Source organism: Pleurodeles waltl, chromosome 1_1 (genome assembly GCF_031143425.1).
Source record: "Pleurodeles waltl isolate 20211129_DDA chromosome 1_1, aPleWal1.hap1.20221129, whole genome shotgun sequence".
Lineage (NCBI taxonomy): Eukaryota > Metazoa > Chordata > Amphibia > Caudata > Salamandridae > Pleurodeles > Pleurodeles waltl.
This window is the reverse complement of record NC_090436.1, coordinates 210,522,164-210,547,568: the sequence shown is the minus strand read 5'-3', so window position 1 is coordinate 210,547,568 and position 25,405 is coordinate 210,522,164. Positions and strand designations below refer to the sequence as shown.

Sequence of the window (25,405 nt, the reverse complement as noted above, 5' to 3'; positions counted from 1 at the left end):
AGAACCTGGTCCGAGCCCCGCAAGTCACCCCTCCTTGGATTCCCCTAGGTCTCTAGTTTTCAGAAATGCACAGGTTTGGTAGGTTTCCCTAGGTGCCGGCTGAGCTAGAGGCCAAAATCTACAGGTAGGCACTTCGCAAAAAACACCTCTGTTTTTTTCCAAAATTTAGGATGTGTCCACGTTGCGCTTTGGGGTGTTTCCTGTCTCCGGCGCTAGGCCTACCCACGCAAGTGAGGTATCATTTTTATCGGGAGACTTGGGGGAACGCTGGGTGGAAGGAAATTTGTAGCTCCTCTCAGATTCCAGAACTTTCTGCCACAAAAATGTGAGGGACATGTGTTTTGTTAGCCAAATTTTGAGGTTTGCAAAGGATTCTGGGTAATAGAACCTGGTCCGAGCCCCGCAAGTCACCCCTCCTTGGATTCCCCTACGTCTCTAGTTTTCAGAAATGCACAGGTTTGGTAGGTTTCCCTAGGTGCCGGCTGAGCTAGAGGCCAAAATCTACAGGTAGGCACTTCGCAAAAAACACCTCTGTTTTTTTCCAAAATTTAGGTTGTGTCCACGTTGCGCTTTGGGGTGTTTCCTGTCGCCGGCGCTAGGCCTACCCACGCAAGTGAGGTGTCATTTTTATCGGGAGACTTGGGGGAAGGCTGGGTGGAAGGAAATTTGTAGCTCCTCTCAGATTCCAGAACTTTCTGCCACAGAAATGTGAGGGAAATGTGTTTTTTTAGCCAAATTTTGAGGTTTGCAAAGGATTCTGGGTAACAGAACCTGGTCCGAGCCCCGCAAGTCACCCCTCCTTAGATTCCCCTAGGTCTCTAGTTTTCAGAAATGCACAGGTTTGGTAGGTTTCCCTAGGTGCCGGCTGAGCTAGAGGCCAAAATCTACAGGTAGGCACTTTGCAAAAAACACCTCTGTTTTTTTCCAAAATTTAGGATGTGTCCACGTTGCGCTTTGGGGTGTTTCCTGTCGCCGGCGCTAGGCCTACCCACGCAAGTGAGGTATCATTTGTATCGGGAGACTTGGGGGAACGCTGGGCGGAAGGAAATTTGTAGCTCCTCTCAGATTCCAGAAGTTTCTGCCACAAAAATGTGAGGGACATGTGTTTTTTTAGCCAAATTTTGAGGTTTGCAAAGGATTCTGGGTAACAGAACCTGGTCCGAGCCCCGCAAGTCACCCCTCCTTGGATTCCCCTAGGTCTCTAGTTTTCAGAAATGCACAGGTTTGGTAGGTTTCCCTAGGTGCCGGCTGAGCTAGAGGCCAAAATCTACAGGTAGGCACTTCGCAAAAAACACCTCTGTTTTTTTCCAAAATTTAGGATGTGTCCACGTTGCGCTTTGGGGTGTTTCCTGTCGCCGGCGCTAGGCCTACCCACGCAAGTGAGGTATCATTTTTATCGGGAGACTTGGGGGAACGCTGGGTGGAAGGAAATTTGTAGCTCCTCTCAGATTCCAGACCTTTCTGCCACAGAAATGTGAGGAACATGTGTTTTTTTAGCCAAATTTTGAGGTTTGCAAAGGATTCTGGGTAACAGAACCTGGTCCGAGCCCCGCAAGTCACCCCTCCTTGGATTCCCCTAGGTCTCTAGTTTTCAGAAATGCACAGGTTTGGTAGGTTTCCATAGGTGCCGGCTGAGCTAGAGGCCAAAATCTACAGGTAGGCACTTCGCAAAAAACACCTCTGTTTTCTTCCAAAAATTTGGATGTGTCCACGTTGCGCTTTGGGGCGTTTCCTGTCGCGGGCGCTAGGCCTACCCACACAAGTGAGGTATCTTTTTTATCGGGAGACTTGGGGGAACATAGATTAGCAAAACAAGTGTTATTGCCCCTTGTCTTTCTCTACATTTTTTCCTTCCAAATATAGGAGAGTGTGTAAAAAAGACATCTATTTGAGAAATGCCCTGTAATTCACATGCTAGTTTGGTCACCCCGGAATTCAGATATGTGCAAATAACCACTGCTCCTCAACACCTTATCTTGTGCCCTTTTTGGAAATACAAAGGTTTTCTTGATAGCAATTTTTTACTCTTTATATTTCAGCAAATGAATTGCTTTATACCCGGTATAGATTGAAAACGCACGTCAGGGTGCAGCTCATTTATTGGCTCTGGGTTCCTTGGGTTCTTGATGAACCTACAAGCCCTATATATCCCCGCAACCAGAGGAGTCCAGCAGACGTAACGGTATATTGCTTTCGATAATCTGACATTGCAGGGAAAAGTTACAGAGTAAAACGTAGAGAAACATTTATGTTTTTTTCACCTCAATTTCAATATTTTTCTTTTTCAGTTGTTATTTTCTGTAGGAAACCCTTGTAGGATCTACACAAATGACCCCTTGCTGAATTCAGAATTTTGTCTACTTTTCAGAAATGTTTAGGTTTCTGGGATCCAGCATTGGTTTCATGCCCATTTCTGTCACTGACAGGAAGGAGGCTGAAAGCACAAAAAACTGCAAAAATGGGGTATGCCCCAGTAAAATGCCAAAATTGTGTTGAAAAATTGGGTTTTCTGATTCAAGTCTGCCTGTTCCTGAAAGCTGGGAAGCTGCTGAGTTTAGCACCGCAAACCCTTTGTTGATGCCATTTTCAGGGGGAAAACCACAAGCCTTTTTCTGCAGCCACTTTTTCCCAAAAAAACGAAATTTTCACTGTATTTTGGCCAATTTCTTGGCCTCCTTCAAGGGAACCCACAAAGTCTGGGTACCTCTAGAATCCCTAGGATGTTGGAAAAAAAGGACGCAAATTTGGCTTGGTTAGCTTATGTGGACAAAAAGTTATGAGGGCCTAAGCGCGAACTGCCCCAAATAGGCAAAAAAAGGCCCGGCACAGGAGGGGGAAAAAGCCTGGCAGCGAAGGGGTTAAAAAAGGAGATCGGAGCTCACCTATTTGTTATCGTCTGATCTCCCTATTAGATTCCACAGTAAAGATTCTTGGTCAGGTAATTCTCAATAAGTTAGAAACCTGGGCAGAGGCCACCACTTTCTTCTCCCTGCTACAATATGGCTTCAGACCTAGTCTAGGGACAGTACAGCAAGCTTTAAAAAGGGGGGTCATTTGGGGTAAATATGTCAAAGCCAGGAGAGGTGCCCTCCATATGGCATTATGGACTTCTCCTGTGCCTTTGACTTAGTGGGCCATGTCATCCTATGGGATCTAATAGATAAGGCTGGTATTGATCATTCATTTGTGCATCTGGTGCAAATACTATATACAGATACAACTACAAAGGTGCATTACACACTCTCTGGGGAATGCACAAACCCAATTAGGGTGTCCAGACGTGTGAGACAAGGCTGTATCTTCGCCCCATTTTAATTTTTATTGTACATCAATTCCCTAGGTACCTAATTAGAATCATATAAAGATGGCATGAGATATTTGCAATTTGCTGCCTCACCGGAAATCTGTTATGCTGTTATGAGTTTTCTTAGATCAGCCATAAAGCTACGGAGGGTGTATGGTAGTGGTAAGTGAATTTAAGATCGTGCTTCATTCACAGGAATACTCACAGGACAGCAAGGGAAGCAGCAGTGTAGAAAATATTGAAACTAAAGAAGAGACTACACAGTACATCTGTGAAAGCCAAGGAGACCTCCATGCACACTGTAGTATTGTCCTTCATGGGTGACACCAAGTGCAGCTAACCCACAGGTGAAATGCCTGTAACCCCTTCTGGCCTCTTCTGCATGCTGCCGGCCAGGAACTATGCCAGGGACGGGGATAAATTAGGGCGACCCAGAATAGGCAGGGTCTTTAGGGCAAGTGTTTAAGAGAAGAACAAGTTACTTACCTTTGGTAACGAATTATCGGGTAGAGACTCTATCTAGCTGCAGATTCCTTACCTTAGAATTCCCTGGCTTCAGCTTCAAATCCGGAATTTTTCTTCTGAGCAGTAACCTGCACGCGCTGTCGGGTGGCGTCGTTCGGATCCACGTGCGTCGTCCGGCTCCGCGTGGCATCGTTGGAGCAGTCTATGATGTCACAGTTGTCTATATAGATGCCACCTCAGCGCACGTACGTCAGTTCTTTTCCCACAACTTTCCACGCCAGAAGTCATAGAAGAACTAACAGTATGTTGTTTACCTTTTTCACTTGACTGTTTGAAGAAAAAATATTACATGCCTTTAACAAAGGCAAAAATGACAAAAACATATATATATATATATATATATATATATATATATATATATATATATATCTCCGCAGAGCGGGGAGGCTTAAGTGGGTGTAAGGAATCTGCAGCTAGATATAGGTGGTCATTCCAACCCTGGCGGTCCATGACCGCCGGGTTGGAGGACCGCGGGAGCACCGCCGACAGGCCGGCGGTGCTCCAATGGGCATTCCGACCGCGGCGGTAAAGCCGCGGTCGGACCGGCAACACTGGCGGTCACCCGCCAGTGTACCGCCGCCCATTGGAATCCTCCAAGGCGGCGCAGCTAGCTGCGCCGCCGAGGGGATTCCGACCCCCCCCTACCGCCATCCAGTTCCCGGCGGTCCGCCCGCCGGGAACCGGATGGCGGTAGGGGGGGTCGCGGGGCCCCTGGGGGCCCCTGCAGTGCCCATGCCACTGGCATGGGCACTGCAGGGGCCCCCGTAAGAGGGCCCCTAAATGTATTTCACTGTCTGCTGCGCAGACAGTGAAATACGCGACGGGTGCAACTGCACCCGTCGCACAGCTTTCACTCCGCCGGCTCGATTCCGAGCCGGCTTCATCGTGGAAGCCTCTTTCCCTCTGGGCTGGCGGGCGGCCTGAAGGCGGCCGCCTGCCAGCCCAGCGGGAATGTCAGAATTACCGCCGCGGTCTTTCGACCGCGGAACGGTAACCTGACGGCGGGACTTTGGCGGGCGTCAGAATGAGGGCCATAGTCTCTACCAGATAATTTGTTACCAAAGGTAAGTAACTTGTTCATCTGACAGAGACTTCTAGCTGCAGATTCCTTACCTTAGAATAGATACCCAAGCTATAATCCCTGGCAGTGGGTCTGGAGGATATATTTTATACTAGGAAGTCCTGCAGGACTGAGCAGGCAAAATGCCACTCCCTTCTCACTTGGCTATCCACGCAGTAGTGTCTCGCAAACGTGTGCAAGGAAGCCCAAGTTGTCGCTTGGCAGATGTCAATCTCCGGCACACCACGAGCTAACGCAGTGGTAGCAACTTTCCCTCTAGTAGACTGAGCCCTCAAGCCCTCTGGAGGCTGCTTCTTGGCCAAAGTGCAGCAGATCTTTATACAGAGAACGACCCAGCTTGAAATGGACCATTTCTGTACTGCCCGACCCTTCTTTGCACCAACGTACCCCACAAAGAGTTGGTCGTCCACCCGGAACTCTTTTGTGTGGTCAAGGTAGAACGATAATGCTCTTTTTGGGTCCAGACGATGGAGACGCTCCTCTTCCTTAGAGGGATGCGGTGGTGCAAAGGAGGTAGGCAGGGTGATATTTTAACCCAGATGGAAAGGGGCAACCTTCTTGGGGAGGAAAGAGGCACGAGCTCTTAATAATACCTTGTCAGGATATATCGTGAGATACAGTGGTTTTGAAGATAAAGCATGCAGCTCACTCACTCTCCTGGCAGATGTAATTGCCCCCAAAAAGGCTGTTTTAATAGTGAGCAGCCGGAGAGGACAGTTATGTAAGAACTCAAAAGGAGCACACATTAGAAACGTGAGTACTAGATTAAGGTCCCACTGGGGCATCACAAAAAGCACAGGTGGAAACATATGTACAAGCCCTTTTAAGAATCTCTGTACAATGGGAGACTTAAACAAAGATGGTTGATCGGGCAAACGTGAAAAAGCCGATAAGGCAGCAAGATAGCCCTTAAGGGTCCCTAAACAGGAACCCTGTTGGGCAAGAGATAAAATAAACAAAAGGATATTATAAAGAGAAGAAGAAAGAGGATCAATTGTCCTCTATGTACAATATGAAACAAAACGTTTCCATCGGCAGGCCTAAATCGACTTAGTCGAGGCACGCCTGTCTGCCAGAATGACATCACAGACTTCAGAAGGGAGGTCATAAACCATCAACTGTCGCCGCTCAACCTCCACGCATGAAGCCGCAAAGTTGACAGGTTTGGGGGAAGAACCTTCCCCTGCTGCTGCGACAGAAGATCCTCCTGAAGAGGCAACCTGATTGGAGGACTGATACTCATTTTGAGAAGCTCTGGATACCAGACTCTCTGTGCCCAATTCGGAGCCACTAGGATTACTTGGGCCCGGTTGTTCTTGATTTTCTTTAGAACTCTGGGCAGAAGTGGTATGGGCGGAAAGGCGTACATTCGCGACGAGAAGCGTCGCCTAGCGACAACCCCCTTGGAAACTCCAACGCGCAAAACTGCTGACACTGCACGTTCTCTGTGGAGGCGAACAGATCTAACCAAGGCTCTCTCGTCTGCTGAAAGAGTCCTTGCGTCACCTCCGGATGGAGATACCATTCGTAACCCGCTAAGCATTTTCGGCTGAGCTCGTCCGCCCTGGCGTTCAGAGAACCAGCCAGGTGTTGAACCACCAGAACATTAGGGCAGAGTTATGCCCTGATGTTCCAGCCATGTCCAGAGACACAGAGCCTCTTGACAAAGGGTCCACGATCCCACCGTGCCCTGCTTGTTGCAGTCCCACAGTGCGGTGGTGTTGTCTGTGAACACCTGCACAACCTTCCCTTTCACAATAGGAAGAAATGCTTTTAATGCTAGCCGGATCGCCCGAAGCTCCAACAAGTTGATATGGAGCCTGGATTCTGCCGGAGACCAGTGACCTCTGATCTCTACCTCTCCCAGATGGCCGCCCCATCCCACAAGTGATGCATCTGTCACTACTGTGAGATCTGGCTGGGGAAGGGAGAGGAGTCTGCCTTTAACCCAATCACAGTTCACTAACCACCACCGCAGATCCTTTGCAGTTCCCTCCGAGATCTGAACCACGTCAATAAGATTCCCCTAATGCTGGGCCCATTGGAACTTCAGGTCCCACTGCAGAGCCCTCATATGCCATCTGGCATGCTTGACCAATAGGATGCAGGAGGCCTGAGTCTCAGCAGTCTCAGAGTCTGTCTCACCAAAATCCAGGATAAAGGCCGAAACATCGGTATCATAACCTGAATATCCTGGACTCGCTGCTCGGGATGATAGGCCCGATACTGCACTGTGTCCAGAACAGCTCCGATAAAAGGGAGCTTCTGAGAGGGAGTCAGGTGTAACTTCGCACAATGATAGTGAACCCCTGCGAGTGCAGGAGGTTCGCCGTCATCTGGAGATGGGTGACAAGAGCCTGGGGCGTAGGAGCCTTTAACAGCCAGTCGTCGAGGTAGGGGAAGACTGAAATCCCTGACCTGCGCAAATGCGCTGCCACCACCGCCATCACCTTCGTGAACACCCAAGGGGCACAGGTGAGCACGGTAAATTGAAAGTGCTTGTGGCCCACCTTGAACCGCAGATAACGCCTGTGGGCTGGCAGGATGGAGATATGAAAATGCGCGTCCTGCAAGTCCAACGCTACCATCCAGTCTCCTTGACCTAGGGCAGACAAGACCTGAGCAAGAGTGAGCATCTTGAATTTCTCCTTCTTGAGGAAGAGATTGATGTCCCTTAAATCCAGGATAGGGCGAAGGGAATCAGAAAGTAGCGGGAATAACAACCACGGCCTACTTCTGACATCTGGACCCTTTCTATGGCTCCCTTGGCCAAGAGAGACATTGTTTTGTCGGAGGGATAGAGGGAGGGAAAGACTGGAAAGGGAGGGAATAGCCCTTCCATATGATCTGCAGAACCCATTGGTCCATTGTAGGAAGTTGGCTCTGTAGATACTATCTAAAAGTGAGAGATAGTGTGCACAGAGTCCAAGGGTTGCCCTTGGAGTTTGATAGTGGCAAAATTAGATAATACTAATACTCTATTTTGTGGTAGTGTGTTCGAGCAGTAGGCTTATCAGAGTGTAGTGTTAAGCATTTGTTGTACACAAACAGGCAATAAATGAGGAACACACACTCAAAGACTTAACTCCAGGCCAATAGTTTTTCTACAGAAAAATATATTTTCTTAATTTATTTTAGAACCACAAGATTCAAGATTTGAGGTACTTCACACAGTAAGTATAGAACTTTGATTTAAAACAGTACTACACAGTTTTGGTTAAAATGACAATAAGCTATTTTAAAAGTGGACATAGTGCATAGACAAAGTGCAAAAATCAACAGTTCCTGGGGGGAGGTAAATTTGGTTAGGTTTCTCAAGTAAGTAAAGCACTTACACAGTAAGTCTCCTGGGCATAGGCAGCCTATCGTTGGGGGTTCAAGGCAACCCCAAAGCCACAGCACCAGCAACACAGGGCCGGTCAGGTGCAGCGGTCAAAGGAGGGCCCGAAACACATATAGGTGCCTATGAAGAACAGGGGTGCTCCGGTCCTAGTCTGCTTACAGGTAAGTTCCTGCGTCCTCGGGGAGCAGACCAGGGGGGTTTTGTAAAGCACTGGGGGACACACACACATAAGCCCACAAAACACACCCTCAGCAGCACAGGGGCGACCGGGTGTAATAGGCAAAGTAGGCGTCGCTGTGGGGGTGCAGTGAGGTCAACTCAGGGTGTCCACGTCGTTGGAGTCGCCTGGGAGTCCTCTCTGCAGTGTTGGTTCTCCTGAACCTGAGCCGGGGGCATCGGGTGCAGAGTGTGAAGTCTCACACTTCCGGCGGGAAGGGAGAGTCTTTTTAAAAGTTGCTTCTTTGTTGAAAAGTTGTTGCAGGTTCTGTACAGTGCCGCTGTTCTCTGGAGTTTCTTGGTCCTTTAGGTTCAGGGCTGTCCTCTGAGTCCGCAGAGGTCGCTGGTCCCTGTCGGATGCGTCGCTGTGCAGGTTCTTTGAGTCTGGAGACGGACCAGTAGGGCTGGGGCCAAGTCAGTTGGTGTCTCTGTCATCTCTGCGGGGAATTCAGGTCAGCAGTCCTTCTTCTTTCTTCAGGTGGCAGGAATCTCATTTCCTGGGTTCAGGGTCAGCCCTAAATACTCAATTTAGGGGTGTGTTTAGGTTTGGTGGGCAGTAGCCAATGGCTACTGTCCTTGAGGGTGGCTACACCCTCTTTGCGCCTCCTCCCTGTGGGGAGGGGGCACATCCTTAATCCTATTGGGGGGAATCCTCCAAAACAAGATGGAGGATTTCCTAAGGTAGGGGTCACCTCAGCTCAGGACACCTTAGGGGCTGTCCTGGCTGGAGGGTGACTCCTCCTTCATTTTCTCATTATCTCCTCTAGACTTGCCACCAAAAGTGGGGGCTGTGTCCAGGGGGCGGGCATCTCCATTAACTGGAGTGCCCTGGGGCATTGTAACACAAAGCCTGAGCCTTTGAGGCTCACTGCTAGGTGTTACAGTTCCTGCAGGGGGAGGTGTGAAGCACCTCCACCCAGTGCAGGCTTTGTTTCTGGCCTCAGAGAGAACAAAGGCTCTCACCCCAGGGGGTCAGAAACTTGTCTCAGTAGTGTCAGGCTGGCCCAGACCAGTCAGCCCTGCACTGAAGGATTGGGTAAAATACAGGGGGCATTTTCTAAGATGTCCTCTGTGTGCATTTGTTAATAAATCCAGCACTGGCATCAGTGTGGGTTTATTATTCTGTGAAGTTTGATACAAAACTTCCCAGTATTCAGTGTAGCCAATATGGAGCTGTGGAGTTCGTTTTGACAAACTCCCAGACCATATACCTAATATGGCCACAGTGTACTTACAATGTCTAAGAATAGACTTAGACACTGTAGGGGCATATTGCTCATGCAGCTATGCCCTCACCTGTGTATAGTGCACCCTGCCTTAGGGCTATAAGGCCTGCTAGAGGGGTTACTTACCTCTGCCACAGGCAGTATTTTGTATGCATGGCATCCTGAGGGGGATGCCATGTCGACTTTGCCTTTTTCTCCCCACCAACACATACAGTCTGCAATGGCAGTGTGCATGTGTTAGGTGAGGGGACCCTTAGGGTGGCACAACACATGCTGCAGCCCTTAGGGACCCTCCCTGGTCACAGGGCCCTTGGTACCACTGGTACCTTTTACAAGGGACTTATCTATGTGCTAGGGATGTGCCAATTGTGGATCAATGGTCAATTTTTAAGTGAAAGAACACTGGAGCTGGGGCCTGGTTAGCAGGGTCCCAGCACACTTCTCAGTCAAGTCAGCATCAATATCAGGCAAAAAGTGGGAGGTAACTGCAACAGGGAGCCATTTTCCTACATCCGTTGTGATGGAAAGTCAGTAAGGGAGATAAAATTGAATCCTCCCTCCAACTGGACGGACGTGGTCCTGCAGAACCACATTAGGAGGGCTTGGGCGCAGTGGAGGGGGGCTGTGTGGTGGCCGAACTGAGGCCAGACCCTCAGGGTCTGATGGTACCACAACCACATCCTCTTCCGGGATTTTGTGAAGCCTGAGGACGGTGGCCAAACTGTGGCTGGCATGGTACCATGCCCCTTTCCGAAGCCTCGAAAGGGGCGAAAGATAGACTGCTGTCCTGTTTGCACTGAAAGGTCCAAGAATCTGGCCGTAGCTCGTGAATCCTTGAACCTCTCAAGCGCGGAGTCTGCCTTCTCACCAAAAAGGCGAGAACCATCAAAAGGCATGTCCATCAAACTTGACTGGACATCCCCCAAAAAGGCAGTTGAATGTAGCCAGGCATGGGGACATAGGGCCACTGACGATTAAATTGCTCTGCCCAGCGAGTCAGTCGTGTCCAATCCACACCTGATCGTAAACTTGGCTGCATCTCTCCCATCCTTGACAGCCTGGGTGAGAGGGTCCTGTATGCCCTCCGGGACCTGGGGCTGCACCTGTGCCACCGTATCCCATAAAGTATGGGAAAAACGGCCCAATAGGCAAGAGGTGTTTACGACCTCAATGCCAGGCTGGTGGAAGAAAACATTTTCTTTCCAAGCTGGTCTAGCCTCTTGGATTCCCTAACCCCGGAGTGGAAGGGAAGGCACCATGGGACGTAGAGGCTTGGACCACCAAGCTCTCCAGGGTGGGGTATTGGATCAGGAAACTAGGGTCGCTCGGAGTGGGGCTATGGTGGCGGCCGACCGTCCTATTCACAGGAGCCCCTGTGCTGGGTTTGGACCATGGACCTAGAAAGACGTCCGTTAGGGCCTCATTAAAGGGCAGCATCGGCTCTGATGTTGTCACCCCTGGTTGAAGCACCTCTGTCAGGATATTCCTCCTGACTGGCACCGTAGGCAGGTCTAGGTCCAAGACCTCAGCTGCCCTAAGCACCACCATAGCATAAGAAGCTCCCTCCTCCGTTGCCACATTAGGAGGAGAGAGCATACCAGTATCTGGAGATGTGTCCAGTCCACTGGCCTCCCCTAGATCCTCGTACCAGTCCTGTTCCAGGTCATATGCCAAAGGGTCCACATACCCCTCCCATTCCTCTTCTGTGTCTGGCAGTTCTGAATAATGTTCAGACAATGATTTGGGCCGAATCAGCGCCCTCGAAGTCGGCGTCGTACGATGTCGCTCCGGATCATCCGGAATGAGGATGGGGCTACCACCGGTGGGCGCCAGTGGTGGAGGAAGCATCGACGACGGACCCAGGGCCGGAGGAGGCCGACTGTGAGGGACCGGCCCTGGTCCCGGTATTGGAGCTTGGGGTCCCCAACGGCGCAGAGGCCGAAGCTGCAGACGTCAAACCCGAAGGGGCTCCTGCTGACCCCCCTCGGGACCTAAAGACCCACTGAGGGTGCAGCCCGCTCACAAAAATGAGACCCCTGGCCTCGTAAAACTCTTTAATTTGAGCGGGGGTCGCTCCGGTCCCTTGAAAAGAGGGAAGAGGTGGAGTTGACCCCGGCGACGGCTCTGCGAAACCGTGCTAAGAACGTCAAGATTCCCTAGATGCATCGTCGGCCGACGGGCGTGGTGAAGTCGAAGTCCGCTTTGACTTCTTCTTCTTCTTACCTAAATGATCAGATGACCTTGAATGCGAGGAAGAGGACTTGGGGCTCCGGGAGTGGTGCTGCGACCTCCTCCTACTGCGGGACTGTGACCTCCTCGGAGTCGCGCCAACTGAAGACGGCTGTCGGGTCGCAAGAAGCTTGAGAGATCTCTCCCTCAAGGCCTTCGGAGCCATGGCCCGAAAGTCGGAGAACGAGGTGGAGTCGTGATCCTTCTCGAGGTACCAAAGGCAAACTCGGTGCGGGTCCATTACCAACATGGTGCGATGACATGCACCACATGACTTGAACCCAGTCTTTCTCAAAGACATGACTTGAAACAGTCAAAAAGGTTAAAAAAAACCTTGACATAAGTCGAAGAAAGGTAGCGCTAATCCGGATCTGCCCTTAACTGGCGCGGAAGGAAAAGAACTGATGCACGTGCGCCGAGATGGCGTCTATATAGACAACCGTGACATCATAGATGGCTTGACCGACACTGACAACGCCACGCGGAGCCAGATGACGCACGCGGATCCGAACGACACCACCTGACGGTGTGCGCAGTGTACTGCTCAGCACTAAAATTCTGGATTCGAAGCTGACGCCAGGGAATTCTAAGGTAGGGAATCTGCAGCTAGAAGTCTTTATCAGATTAAAGGTTATTGCCGAGTTCCAACCTACACAGCCTTGTTGTCTTTTTCACTGGCCAACTATGCACACATGTCATGAAGTAGATCTGAGTCTGAAAAAACACAGATCTGTGGGCCAGGCTATCTTAATCTAAATGTGTAAGGAAATCCCTCCTTGGCACGGTTACCCCCTGACTTTTTGCCTTTGCTGATGCCAAGTTATGATTTGAAAGTGTGCTGAGGCCTGCTAACCAAGCCCCAGCACCAGTGTTCTTTCCCTAACCTATACTTTTGTTTCCACAATTGGCACACCCTGGCATCCAGGTAAGTCCCTTGTAACTGGTACCCCTGGTACCAAGGGCCCTGATGCCAGGGAAGGTCTCTAAGGGCTGCAGCATATCTTATGCCACCCTGGGGACCTCTCACTCAGCACAGACACACTGCTTGCAAGCTTGTGTGTGCTAGTGGGGATAAAAAGACTAAGGGGGTTATTCTAACTTTGAAGGAGGTGTTAATCCGTCCCAAAAGTGACGGAAAAGTGACGGATTTACCACCAGCCGTATTACGAGTCCATTATATCCTATGGAACTCGTAATACGGCTGGTGGTATATCCGTGACTTTACCGTAACTTTTGGGACGGATTAACACTCCTCCAAAGTTAGAATAACCCCCTAAGGGGGTCATTCTGACCCCGGCCGGCGGCGGAAGCCGCCGGCCTGGCTGGGACCGCCAGAATACCGCTGCGCGGTCAAAAGACCGCCGCGGGTATGCTGGGTTTCCCGCTGGGCTGGCGGGCGACCGCCAGAAGGCCGCCCGCCAGCCCAGCAGGAAACACCCTTCCATGAGGATGCCGGCTCCGAATGGAGCCGGCGGAGTGGAAGGGGTGCGACGGGTGCAGTTGCACCCGTCGCGATTTTCAGTGTCTGCATGGCAGACACTGAAAATCATGGTGGGGCCCTCTTACGGGGGCTCCTGCAGTGCCCATGCCATTGGCATGGGCACTGCAGGGGCCCCCAGGGGCCCCACGACACCCCATACCGCCATCCTGTTCCTGGCGGCCAAAACCGCCAGGAACAGGATGGCGGTATGGGGGTCGGAATCCCCCAGGGCAGCGGAAAACCGGCGGTACACCGCCGGTTTTCCGTTTCTGACCGTGGCTGTACCGCCGCGGTCAGAATGCCCAAGGGAGCACCGCCAGCCTGTTGGCGGTTCTCCCGCGGTCGTTGGCCCTGGCGGTTTTTACCGCCAGGGTCAGAAAGACGCCCTAAGTCGACATGGCACTCCCCTCAGGGTGCCATGCCAACCTCATACTGCCTACAGGTATAGATAGGTCACCCCTCTAGCAGGCCTTACAGCCCTAAGGCAGGGTGCACTATACCATAGGTGAGGGCATAAGTGCATGAGCACTACACTACAGTGCCTAAGCAAAACCTTAGACATTGTAAGTGCAGCCATAAGAGTATATGGTCTGGGAGTCTGTCATACACGAACTCCACAGCACCATAATGGCTACACTGAAAACTGTGAAGTTTGGTATCAAACTTATCAGCACAATAAATGCACACTGATGCCAGTGTACATTTTATTGTAACATACACCCCAGAGGACACCTTAGAGGTGCCCTCTGAAACCTTAACCGACTACCCGTGTAGGCTGACTGGTTTTAGCAGCCTGCCACACACCAGACATGTTGCTGGCCACATGGGGAGAGTGCCTTTGTCACTCTGTGGCTAGTAACAAAGCCTGTACTGGGTGGAGATGCTTCTCACCTCCCCCTGCAGGAACTGTAACACCTGGCGGTGAGCCTCAAAGGCTCACCCCTTTTTTACAGCAGCCCAGGGCATTCCAGCTAGTGGAGTTGCCCGCCCCCTCCGGCTACGGCCCCACTTTTGGCGGCAAGGCCGGAGGAAATAATGAGAAAAACAAGGAGGAGTCACTGGCCAGTCAGGACAGCCCCTAAGGTGTCCTGAGCTGAGGTGACTCTGACTTTTAGAAATCCTCCATCTTGCAGATGGAGGATTCCCACAATAGGGATAGGAATTTGCCCCCCTCCCCTCAGGGAGGAGGCGCAAAGAGGGTATAGCCACCCTCAGGGCTAGTAGCCATTGGCTACTAACCCCCCAGACCTAAACACACCCCTAAATTGAGTATTTAGGGGCTCCCAGAACACAGCAAGATAGATTCCTGTAACCTAAGACGAAGAAGGACTGCTGAGCTGAAAAACCCTGCAGAGAAGACGGAGATACCAACTGCTTTGGCCCCAGCTCTACCGGCCTGACTCCCCACTTCTAAAGACACTGCTCCAGCGACACGTTCCACAGGGACCAGCGAGCTCTGAAGCCTCAGAGGACTGCCCTGCATCTAGAAGGACCAAGAACTCCCGAGGACAGCGGCTCTGTTCCACAAAGACTGCAACTTTGCAACAAAGAAGCAACTTTGAACCAACCCACGTTTCCCGCCGGAAGCGTGAGACTTTGCACTCTGCACCCGAAACCCCCGGCTCGACTTGTGGAGAACAAACACCACAGGGAGGACTCCCCGGCGACTACGAGACTGTGAGTAGCCAGAGTTGACCCCCCTGAGCCCCTACAGCGACGCCTGCAGAGGGAATCCCGAGGCTCCCCCTGACCGCGACTGCCTGCTTCAAAGACCCGACACCTGGTAAAGACTCTGCATCCGCATCCCCCAGGACCCGAAGGATCCGACCTCCAGTGCAGGAGCCACCCCCAGGTGGCCCTCTCCCTTGCCCAGGTGGTGGCTACCCCGAGGAGCCCCCCCCTTGCCTGCTTGCACCGCAGAAGAGACCCCTTGGTCTCCCATTGAAACCTATTGCGAACCTGACGCTTGTTTGCACACTGCACCCGGCCACCCCCGTGCCGCTGAGGGTGTACTTTTTGTGCTGACTTGTGTCCCCCCCGGTGCCCTACAATACCCCCCGGTCTTCCCTCCGAAGACGCGGGTACTGACCTGCTGGCAGACTGGAACCAGGGCACCCCCTTCTCCATTGAAGCCTATGCGTTTTGGGCACCACTTTGACCTCTGCACCTGACCGGCCCTGAGCTGCTGGTGTGGTAACTTTGGGGTTGCCCTGAACCCCCAACAGTGGGCTACCTTGGACTCAATTTTGAACCCTATAGGTGGTTTACTTACCTGCAAAAACTAACAAACACTTACCTCCCCCAGGAACTGATGAAAATTGCATTGTGTCTAGTTTTAAAATAGCTATATGTCATTTATGTGAAAACTGTATATGCTATTTTGCTAATTCAAAGTTCCGAAAGTTCCTAAGTGAATTACCTTTCATTTAAAGTATTACTTGTAAATCTTGAACCTGTGGTTCTTAAAATAAACTAAGAAAATATATTTTTCTATACAAAAACCTATTGGCCTGGAATTGTCTCTGAGTGTGTGTTCCTCATTTATTGCCTGTGTGTGTACAACAAATGCTTAACACTACCCTCTGATAAGCCTACTGCTCGACCACACTACCGCAAAATAAAGCATTAGAATTATCTCTTTTTGCCACTATCTTACCTCTAAGGGGAACCCTTGGACTCTGTGCATGCTATTCCTTACTTTGAAATAGCACATACAGAGCCAACATCCTACAAAATGCAAGCAAGGTTTTCCAGAGACTGGCACTGAAAAGAGTGCCTGCCAGCTTGGGCTCAAGTCAGAGGAGCGTCATGGGTAAGATTCAAGAGGTGAAATCAGTTACCAGAAATAAACATCTGCAAATGCAATTTAAAGTTCAGAAATTCGGTGGTAGAGAAGGACAAACAGATACATTTGGACTTGGGTACAAAGTGAGAAGGGATGCAATATTTAGTGCTCACAGCTTTTGGTTCCCATTTAAACAAGCTTTACGTTTAGCGTTCAGTTGTACTGTCATAGTCTATTTACAGAACCTAGTTTCAGGGACCGTGGTCCTCAGATCTGGGCTGCTGGTGCAGCTGGGAATCATTGTTCACTGGGTGTAGGGTAGCCAGCCCACATGCATGTTAAGTTGTGTGTAGAGCAGCATGGGGAAGAGACCAGAGGGTGTCGCAGGGATTTCACCCGTGGGTCTGCTGCACTTGGCGTTCCCTGCAAAGGATGACACTACATTCCTTGCCCCCTAAAAGAAAACAAACAGCACAAATGGGAACAAATGGGAACACCAATTATACACACAAACTCTAACTAAAACGTAGCACCCCAGTAACAGGGGATCGGCATCAAGAAGTCAGCGTATCACCTGGAGCAGTCCGGGTTGGACAGGAGGTGGTAATGTTTGGCCCCTGCTCTTTCAGAGGATCTCCCGGCGACCCCACTCGCGGTAGGGACTTGATCGGGCAGCAAGTTCGATGCAAGTGTTCCTGGGAGGGCTGGTGACTCAGACGGGGTTGTGGCTTTTGGGATGCGGCCTTTGGTAGTCGAGCCCCCCAGAGAGGGACTCGCTGGAGGGGGATCATCCCACAGATCGTCACTTGACAGGACCTCGCTTGGTTCTTCCGTGGCAAAAGGGGTAGCAGCCTCTTAGACAGAGACGCATTTCTCGTGACAACATCACCCCTCCTTTCCGCTGTCACCATGGTGCTTTTCATGTCGACCACTGTCCAGGGGTTCCTCTCGAAAGGCAGCTGGAATTAGCTGCCCGGGTGGCGGTCTCTCACCAGCACTAGGTCATCCGTTTGAATGGTACTTTATTCTGCTCGCCTCCTCCTCGACGCATAGTCAATGTTGCAAGACCTGTGGGCCTCTGACCAATTCACAGGATTGGGTTGGGCAACCCACACAGGATGATGGGGTATCTAATCTATTACTGCTTGCGGAAAAATGAAGCTTGCTTGGGGCGACTCCGATCGTAGCGTGGGGAGTTACCCTGTACTCCCTGAGGAAGTTGTAGGTAGCTCGTTCCACATTTCGAGTTTCTTCCAGAGCTATTTGAACAGTCGTTGACAGTGTTCTAACAAAACGCTCCACGTCCCCATTGGCTTGGGACCACCGGGGTGTGATGCGTGATGCAGTTTTGTAGAAACTCGGCCCATTCCTCTGGGTAGCGGGAGTAGTCATCCATGACTATCAGCATGTAGGATCCATCGGGGAGACTCTCAAAGTAAGCAATGGCTTGCTGCCACAGAACTGTAGGACAATCCTCTGTGAAGACAGGTACCGGTGGATCAGGCTGTCCCATTGCTATGCAGACTACACAGCTCTTAACGACCTCCTCCACTTGTTGCTCAAGGCCCAGGAACCACACCTTGCTCCGGAGTCTACTCTTTGATTTCACGATACCCTGGTGGGTGCCGTGAGCGAGTTCAACGGTGCAGGACCTCAGGCTTGCTGGGAGGACAAGGAAGGGGCCCCTCAGAAGGCAACCATCTTCACTGATGGAGTTCATGCCAGGCATGGTAGAATGCCTGGAGGGTAGACCTGGGTTCCAGGGTGTGGAAGGCCGCCAGGTGTTGTATTGGCCACCAGTCGCCTGACCGGATGGCCTCAACAGCCAGCTGCAAACAGTCGTCCAGGAAGGTGGCTTCTATCACTTCCGTGAGGGGTATGGGAAGTGGTCTTGCGCGTTCTACTATGAGTCTGACATATTCCTCCGTGTCTTGTGCTTCTCTGCTCTCCTGTGGCATGGCCGGACGAGTGTGTCTTCAGATTAAGTCAGCCGGATTGCACATCATTGGTTGATAGTCGAAGGTGAAATCAAATTCTTGCAATTGTAAAATCCATTAATCTATCCTCGGGGTGCCTTGGAGGGTGATTCTTTGAAGAGTGGGAGGAGCAGTTTGTGGCCAGTGAGGACGGTGAAGGGTTTCCATACAGGTACAGATGGAAGAGTCTGCACCCTCAGTGGATGGCGATGGCTTCTCTTTCTATCTGGGAGCATCGCTGTTCAGTGGGTGTCAGAGTTCTACTGGCTTAGGCCACAGGCAACCATTCACCTCAGTCCTGCCTCTGGGCTAGCACATAACTAAGTCTGGTAGGACTAGAATCAATGACCAGCTGAGACTCCCGCTGCAGGTTGAAGTATACAAGTGTAGTGGTAGCTGAGAGAGCTTCTTTGGTATTCCGAAACGCACACTCCTGATCATCTTCCCACTTTCCAGAACCAATTCGAGCCAGACAACTTACCCATCATGTAGTCGACAGTCAAGGTCAGATGTATCCCCTGTTTGATGGCTTGATTTGGTAGTCGCATATCTGCACAGATGCGCACTGCATCAGGCTGCTTTGGTTTCTTGGTGACGACTATCAGAGACAACCACAGGGTTGGCCCTGACACCTTCTCAATGACCCTGGCTTCTTCTAGGAGCTGCAGTTCCTTTTCTCATTTTGGGCAGAGGTGAAAGGCGATCCTTCGGTGCCTCAGTGCGCCTGGGTTGAAAGACTTGTCAATGTGTAGTCAGAGCGAGGACCCTGAAGGCACCCTATGCCCTCGAAGATGACAGCGAACTCTTAAACAAGGATCTCCAGGTCACTGGCAGGAAGGCTGAATGCAAACTGGACAAGGCTCAATCTTTGCGCTGTCTGGCAGCCCAGTAGGAATCCGGACCCTTCCTGCGACACATATATTTTGGTAGTCGTACTGGTGGACTCATGGGGAATGTTTGTTGTGAAAATGCCATGCATTTGTAGTGGTTGGGCATTTCCAAAAGCGTACACTTGTACCCTGGTTGGCCGAAGGTTGGGGGATCCGGCAGGTGCTTGTACACTGCGTACACATGAGGTTAATTGAAGCTCTGGTGTCAGAGCTGATATGGGGTGTCCATGTACTATCAATTGGCATATGGATAGTGTCCGCAGATGAGCACGGGCAGAGCTCACTGTCTTCACCAGGTGGGCCACTTCCTGGTCATCGTCCATGTCGCTGTCAGAACATGAGGAGGGGGAAGCGGCAATGGCTCTTACAGGCTTCCAGGAGCTGGTTGGTACCGCCCGGGGTGTCGAGCGGTACAATTTTGAGAAATGGTTCAACTTTCTACATGGGCTGCATGTCTTTCCTTTTGCAGGGCAATCACCAGGATGGGATAGTGGACCTCCACACCATCTGCAGGAACGGTTCTTAGCCTTTGGTCTGGGCCGTTCAGTCTTGGGCTTGGTGAAGTCCTTGAGTACAGCATTGACTGGTTCAGACTTGACTACGGGGTGGTGCTTCTTCCATGTGCACTGCACGGGCTTTGGACAGCTCTTTAGACTGTCCCAGCGTAAGGACGTACGTTCATACTCATGTTGGGGTCCTGGAGGATGTGCTCACTTAGTTTCAAGGGCGCAGACCCTTGGATGAATTGGGCTGTTACTTCACCTTCCTCGTTCGGAAGCATGCAGGTGCTGGCCAGCTCTTTTAAATGGGCGTGGAAATCATCCACTGACTTTTCTGGCTTCTGGTGTGCAGGTCGCAGTAGACATCTCTCGTAGCCAGGATTGGCATAAGGCTTAAAGTGCAACGTGATGGCATTCCTCAGAGTGGTGTACGTGCAGTGTCTATTCAGTGACAGTGTTCGAGGTTTTATGAATGACCAGACCTCCCAGGTGTAGGAATAGTGGAAAGTTTTCTTTCATCAGCAACACTAATGGCTTCACAATAGGTCTCAGGGCGTTCAAGCCAGGCTTTCCAGACGGCAGCCTGTGTGGCTGGTGCCCCTGTTGTCATGAAATTCTGGATGGCGGGTATGTTGCCCATTCCAGATGGCAGTGGGTAGCACTAAGGTAGGGAATCTGCAGCTAGAAGTCTTTATCAGATTAAAGGTTATTGCCGAGTTCCAACCTACACAGCCTTGTTGTCTTTTTCACTGGCCAACTATGCACACATGTCATGAAGTAGATCTGAGTCTGAAAAAACACAGATCTGTGGGCCAGGCTATCTTAATCTAAATGTGTAAGGAAATCCCTCCTTGGCACGGTTACCCCCTGACTTTTTGCCTTTGCTGATGCCAAGTTATGATTTGAAAGTGTGCTGAGGCCTGCTAACCAAGCCCCAGCACCAGTGTTCTTTCCCTAACCTATACTTTTGTTTCCACAATTGGCACACCCTGGCATCCAGGTAAGTCCCTTGTAACTGGTACCCCTGGTACCAAGGGCCCTGATGCCAGGGAAGGTCTCTAAGGGCTGCAGCATATCTTATGCCACCCTGGGGACCTCTCACTCAGCACAGACACACTGCTTGCAAGCTTGTGTGTGCTAGTGGGGATAAAAAGACTAAGGGGGTTATTCTAACTTTGAAGGAGGTGTTAATCCGTCCCAAAAGTGACGGAAAAGTGACGGATTTACCACCAGCCGTATTACGAGTCCATTATATCCTATGGAACTCGTAATACGGCTGGTGGTATATCCGTGACTTTACCGTAACTTTTGGGACGGATTAACACTCCTCCAAAGTTAGAATAACCCCCTAAGGGGGTCATTCTGACCCCGGCCGGCGGCGGAAGCCGCCGGCCTGGCTGGGACCGCCAGAATACCGCTGCGCGGTCAAAAGACCGCCGCGGGTATGCTGGGTTTCCCGCTGGGCTGGCGGGCGACCGCCAGAAGGCCGCCCGCCAGCCCAGCAGGAAACACCCTTCCATGAGGATGCCGGCTCCGAATGGAGCCGGCGGAGTGGAAGGGGTGCGACGGGTGCAGTTGCACCCGTCGCGATTTTCAGTGTCTGCATGGCAGACACTGAAAATCATGGTGGGGCCCTCTTACGGGGGCTCCTGCAGTGCCCATGCCATTGGCATGGGCACTGCAGGGGCCCCCAGGGGCCCCACGACACCCCATACCGCCATCCTGTTCCTGGCGGCCAAAACCGCCAGGAACAGGATGGCGGTATGGGGGTCGGAATCCCCCAGGGCAGCGGAAAACCGGCGGTACACCGCCGGTTTTCCGTTTCTGACCGTGGCTGTACCGCCGCGGTCAGAATGCCCAAGGGAGCACCGCCAGCCTGTTGGCGGTTCTCCCGCGGTCGTTGGCCCTGGCGGTTTTTACCGCCAGGGTCAGAAAGACGCCCTAAGTCGACATGGCACTCCCCTCAGGGTGCCATGCCAACCTCATACTGCCTACAGGTATAGATAGGTCACCCCTCTAGCAGGCCTTACAGCCCTAAGGCAGGGTGCACTATACCATAGGTGAGGGCATAAGTGCATGAGCACTACACTACAGTGCCTAAGCAAAACCTTAGACATTGTAAGTGCAGCCATAAGAGTATATGGTCTGGGAGTCTGTCATACACGAACTCCACAGCACCATAATGGCTACACTGAAAACTGTGAAGTTTGGTATCAAACTTATCAGCACAATAAATGCACACTGATGCCAGTGTACATTTTATTGTAACATACACCCCAGAGGACACCTTAGAGGTGCCCTCTGAAACCTTAACCGACTACCCGTGTAGGCTGACTGGTTTTAGCAGCCTGCCACACACCAGACATGTTGCTGGCCACATGGGGAGAGTGCCTTTGTCACTCTGTGGCTAGTAACAAAGCCTGTACTGGGTGGAGATGCTTCTCACCTCCCCCTGCAGGAACTGTAACACCTGGCGGTGAGCCTCAAAGGCTCACCCCTTTTTTACAGCAGCCCAGGGCATTCCAGCTAGTGGAGTTGCCCGCCCCCTCCGGCTACGGCCCCACTTTTGGCGGCAAGGCCGGAGGAAATAATGAGAAAAACAAGGAGGAGTCACTGGCCAGTCAGGACAGCCCCTAAGGTGTCCTGAGCTGAGGTGACTCTGACTTTTAGAAATCCTCCATCTTGCAGATGGAGGATTCCCACAATAGGGATAGGAATTTGCCCCCCTCCCCTCAGGGAGGAGGCGCAAAGAGGGTATAGCCACCCTCAGGGCTAGTAGCCATTGGCTACTAACCCCCCAGACCTAAACACACCCCTAAATTGAGTATTTAGGGGCTCCCAGAACACAGCAAGATAGATTCCTGTAACCTAAGACGAAGAAGGACTGCTGAGCTGAAAAACCCTGCAGAGAAGACGGAGATACCAACTGCTTTGGCCCCAGCTCTACCGGCCTGACTCCCCACTTCTAAAGACACTGCTCCAGCGACACGTTCCACAGGGACCAGCGAGCTCTGAAGCCTCAGAGGACTGCCCTGCATCTAGAAGGACCAAGAACTCCCGAGGACAGCGGCTCTGTTCCACAAAGACTGCAACTTTGCAACAAAGAAGCAACTTTGAACCAACCCACGTTTCCCGCCGGAAGCGTGAGACTTTGCACTCTGCACCCGAAACCCCCGGCTCGACTTGTGGAGAACAAACACCACAGGGAGGACTCCCCGGCGACTACGAGACTGTGAGTAGCCAGAGTTGACCCCCCTGAGCCCCTACAGCGACGCCTGCAGAGGGAATCCCGAGGCTCCCCCTGACCGCGACTGCCTGCTTCAAAGACCCGACACCTGGTAAAGACTCTGCATCCGCATCCCCCAGGACCCGAAGGATCCGACCTCCAGTGCAGGAGCCACCCCCAGGTGGCCCTCTCCCTTGCCCAGGTGGTGGCTACCCCGAGGAGCCCCCCCCTTGCCTGCTTGCACCGCAGAAGAGACCCCTTGGTCTCCCATTGAAACCTATTGCGAACCTGACGCTTGTTTGCACACTGCACCCGGCCACCCCCGTGCCGCTGAGGGTGTACTTTTTGTGCTGACTTGTGTCCCCCCCGGTGCCCTACAATACCCCCCGGTCTTCCCTCCGAAGACGCGGGTACTGACCTGCTGGCAGACTGGAACCAGGGCACCCCCTTCTCCATTGAAGCCTATGCGTTTTGGGCACCACTTTGACCTCTGCACCTGACCGGCCCTGAGCTGCTGGTGTGGTAACTTTGGGGTTGCCCTGAACCCCCAACAGTGGGCTACCTTGGACTCAATTTTGAACCCTATAGGTGGTTTACTTACCTGCAAAAACTAACAAACACTTACCTCCCCCAGGAACTGATGAAAATTGCATTGTGTCTAGTTTTAAAATAGCTATATGTCATTTATGTGAAAACTGTATATGCTATTTTGCTAATTCAAAGTTCCTAAAGTTCCTAAGTGAATTACCTTTCATTTAAAGTATTACTTGTAAATCTTGAACCTGTGGTTCTTAAAATAAACTAAGAAAATATATTTTTCTATACAAAAACCTATTGGCCTGGAATTGTCTCTGAGTGTGTGTTCCTCATTTATTGCCTGTGTGTGTACAACAAATGCTTAACACTACCCTCTGATAAGCCTACTGCTCGACCACACTACCGCAAAATAAAGCATTAGAATTATCTCTTTTTGCCACTATCTTACCTCTAAGGGGAACCCTTGGACTCTGTGCATGCTATTCCTTACTTTGAAATAGCACATACAGAGCCAACATCCTACAAAATGCAAGCAAGGTTTTCCAGAGACTGGCACTGAAAAGAGTGCCTGCCAGCTTGGGCTCAAGTCAGAGGAGCGTCATGGGTAAGATTCAAGAGGTGAAATCAGTTACCAGAAATAAACATCTGCAAATGCAATTTAAAGTTCAGAAATTCGGTGGTAGAGAAGGACAAACAGATACATTTGGACTTGGGTACAAAGTGAGAAGGGATGCAATATTTAGTGCTCACAGCTTTTGGTTCCCATTTAAACAAGCTTTACGTTTAGCGTTCAGTTGTACTGTCATAGTCTATTTACAGAACCTAGTTTCAGGGACCGTGGTCCTCAGATCTGGGCTGCTGGTGCAGCTGGGAATCATTGTTCACTGGGTGTAGGGTAGCCAGCCCACATGCATGTTAAGTTGTGTGTAGAGCAGCATGGGGAAGAGACCAGAGGGTGTCGCAGGGATTTCACCCGTGGGTCTGCTGCACTTGGCGTTCCCTGCAAAGGATGACACTACATTCCTTGCCCCCTAAAAGAAAACAAACAGCACAAATGGGAACAAATGGGAACACCAATTATACACACAAACTCTAACTAAAACGTAGCACCCCAGTAACAGGGGATCGGCATCAAGAAGTCAGCGTATCACCTGGAGCAGTCCGGGTTGGACAGGAGGTGGTAATGTTTGGCCCCTGCTCTTTCAGAGGATCTCCCGGCGACCCCACTCGCGGTAGGGACTTGATCGGGCAGCAAGTTCGATGCAAGTGTTCCTGGGAGGGCTGGTGACTCAGACGGGGTTGTGGCTTTTGGGATGCGGCCTTTGGTAGTCGAGCCCCCCAGAGAGGGACTCGCTGGAGGGGGATCATCCCACAGATCGTCACTTGACAGGACCTCGCTTGGTTCTTCCGTGGCAAAAGGGGTAGCAGCCTCTTAGACAGAGACGCATTTCTCGTGACAACATCACCCCTCCTTTCCGCTGTCACCATGGTGCTTTTCATGTCGACCACTGTCCAGGGGTTCCTCTCGAAAGGCAGCTGGAATTAGCTGCCCGGGTGGCGGTCTCTCACCAGCACTAGGTCATCCGTTTGAATGGTACTTTATTCTGCTCGCCTCCTCCTCGACGCATAGTCAATGTTGCAAGACCTGTGGGCCTCTGACCAATTCACAGGATTGGGTTGGGCAACCCACACAGGATGATGGGGTATCTAATCTATTACTGCTTGCGGAAAAATGAAGCTTGCTTGGGGCGACTCCGATCGTAGCGTGGGGAGTTACCCTGTACTCCCTGAGGAAGTTGTAGGTAGCTCGTTCCACATTTCGAGTTTCTTCCAGAGCTATTTGAACAGTCGTTGACAGTGTTCTAACAAAACGCTCCACGTCCCCATTGGCTTGGGACCACCGGGGTGTGATGCGTGATGCAGTTTTGTAGAAACTCGGCCCATTCCTCTGGGTAGCGGGAGTAGTCATCCATGACTATCAGCATGTAGGATCCATCGGGGAGACTCTCAAAGTAAGCAATGGCTTGCTGCCACAGAACTGTAGGACAATCCTCTGTGAAGACAGGTACCGGTGGATCAGGCTGTCC

General features: G+C 51.4%; 1 protein-coding gene across 2 annotated transcripts in view; it reads right to left on the bottom strand.

Annotated features, from left to right (window-relative positions):
• Nucleotides 1-25,405, bottom strand: part of SPEF2 (sperm flagellar 2) — a 736,330-nt gene that overhangs the window by 276,697 nt on the left and 434,228 nt on the right. The window lies entirely within an intron of this gene.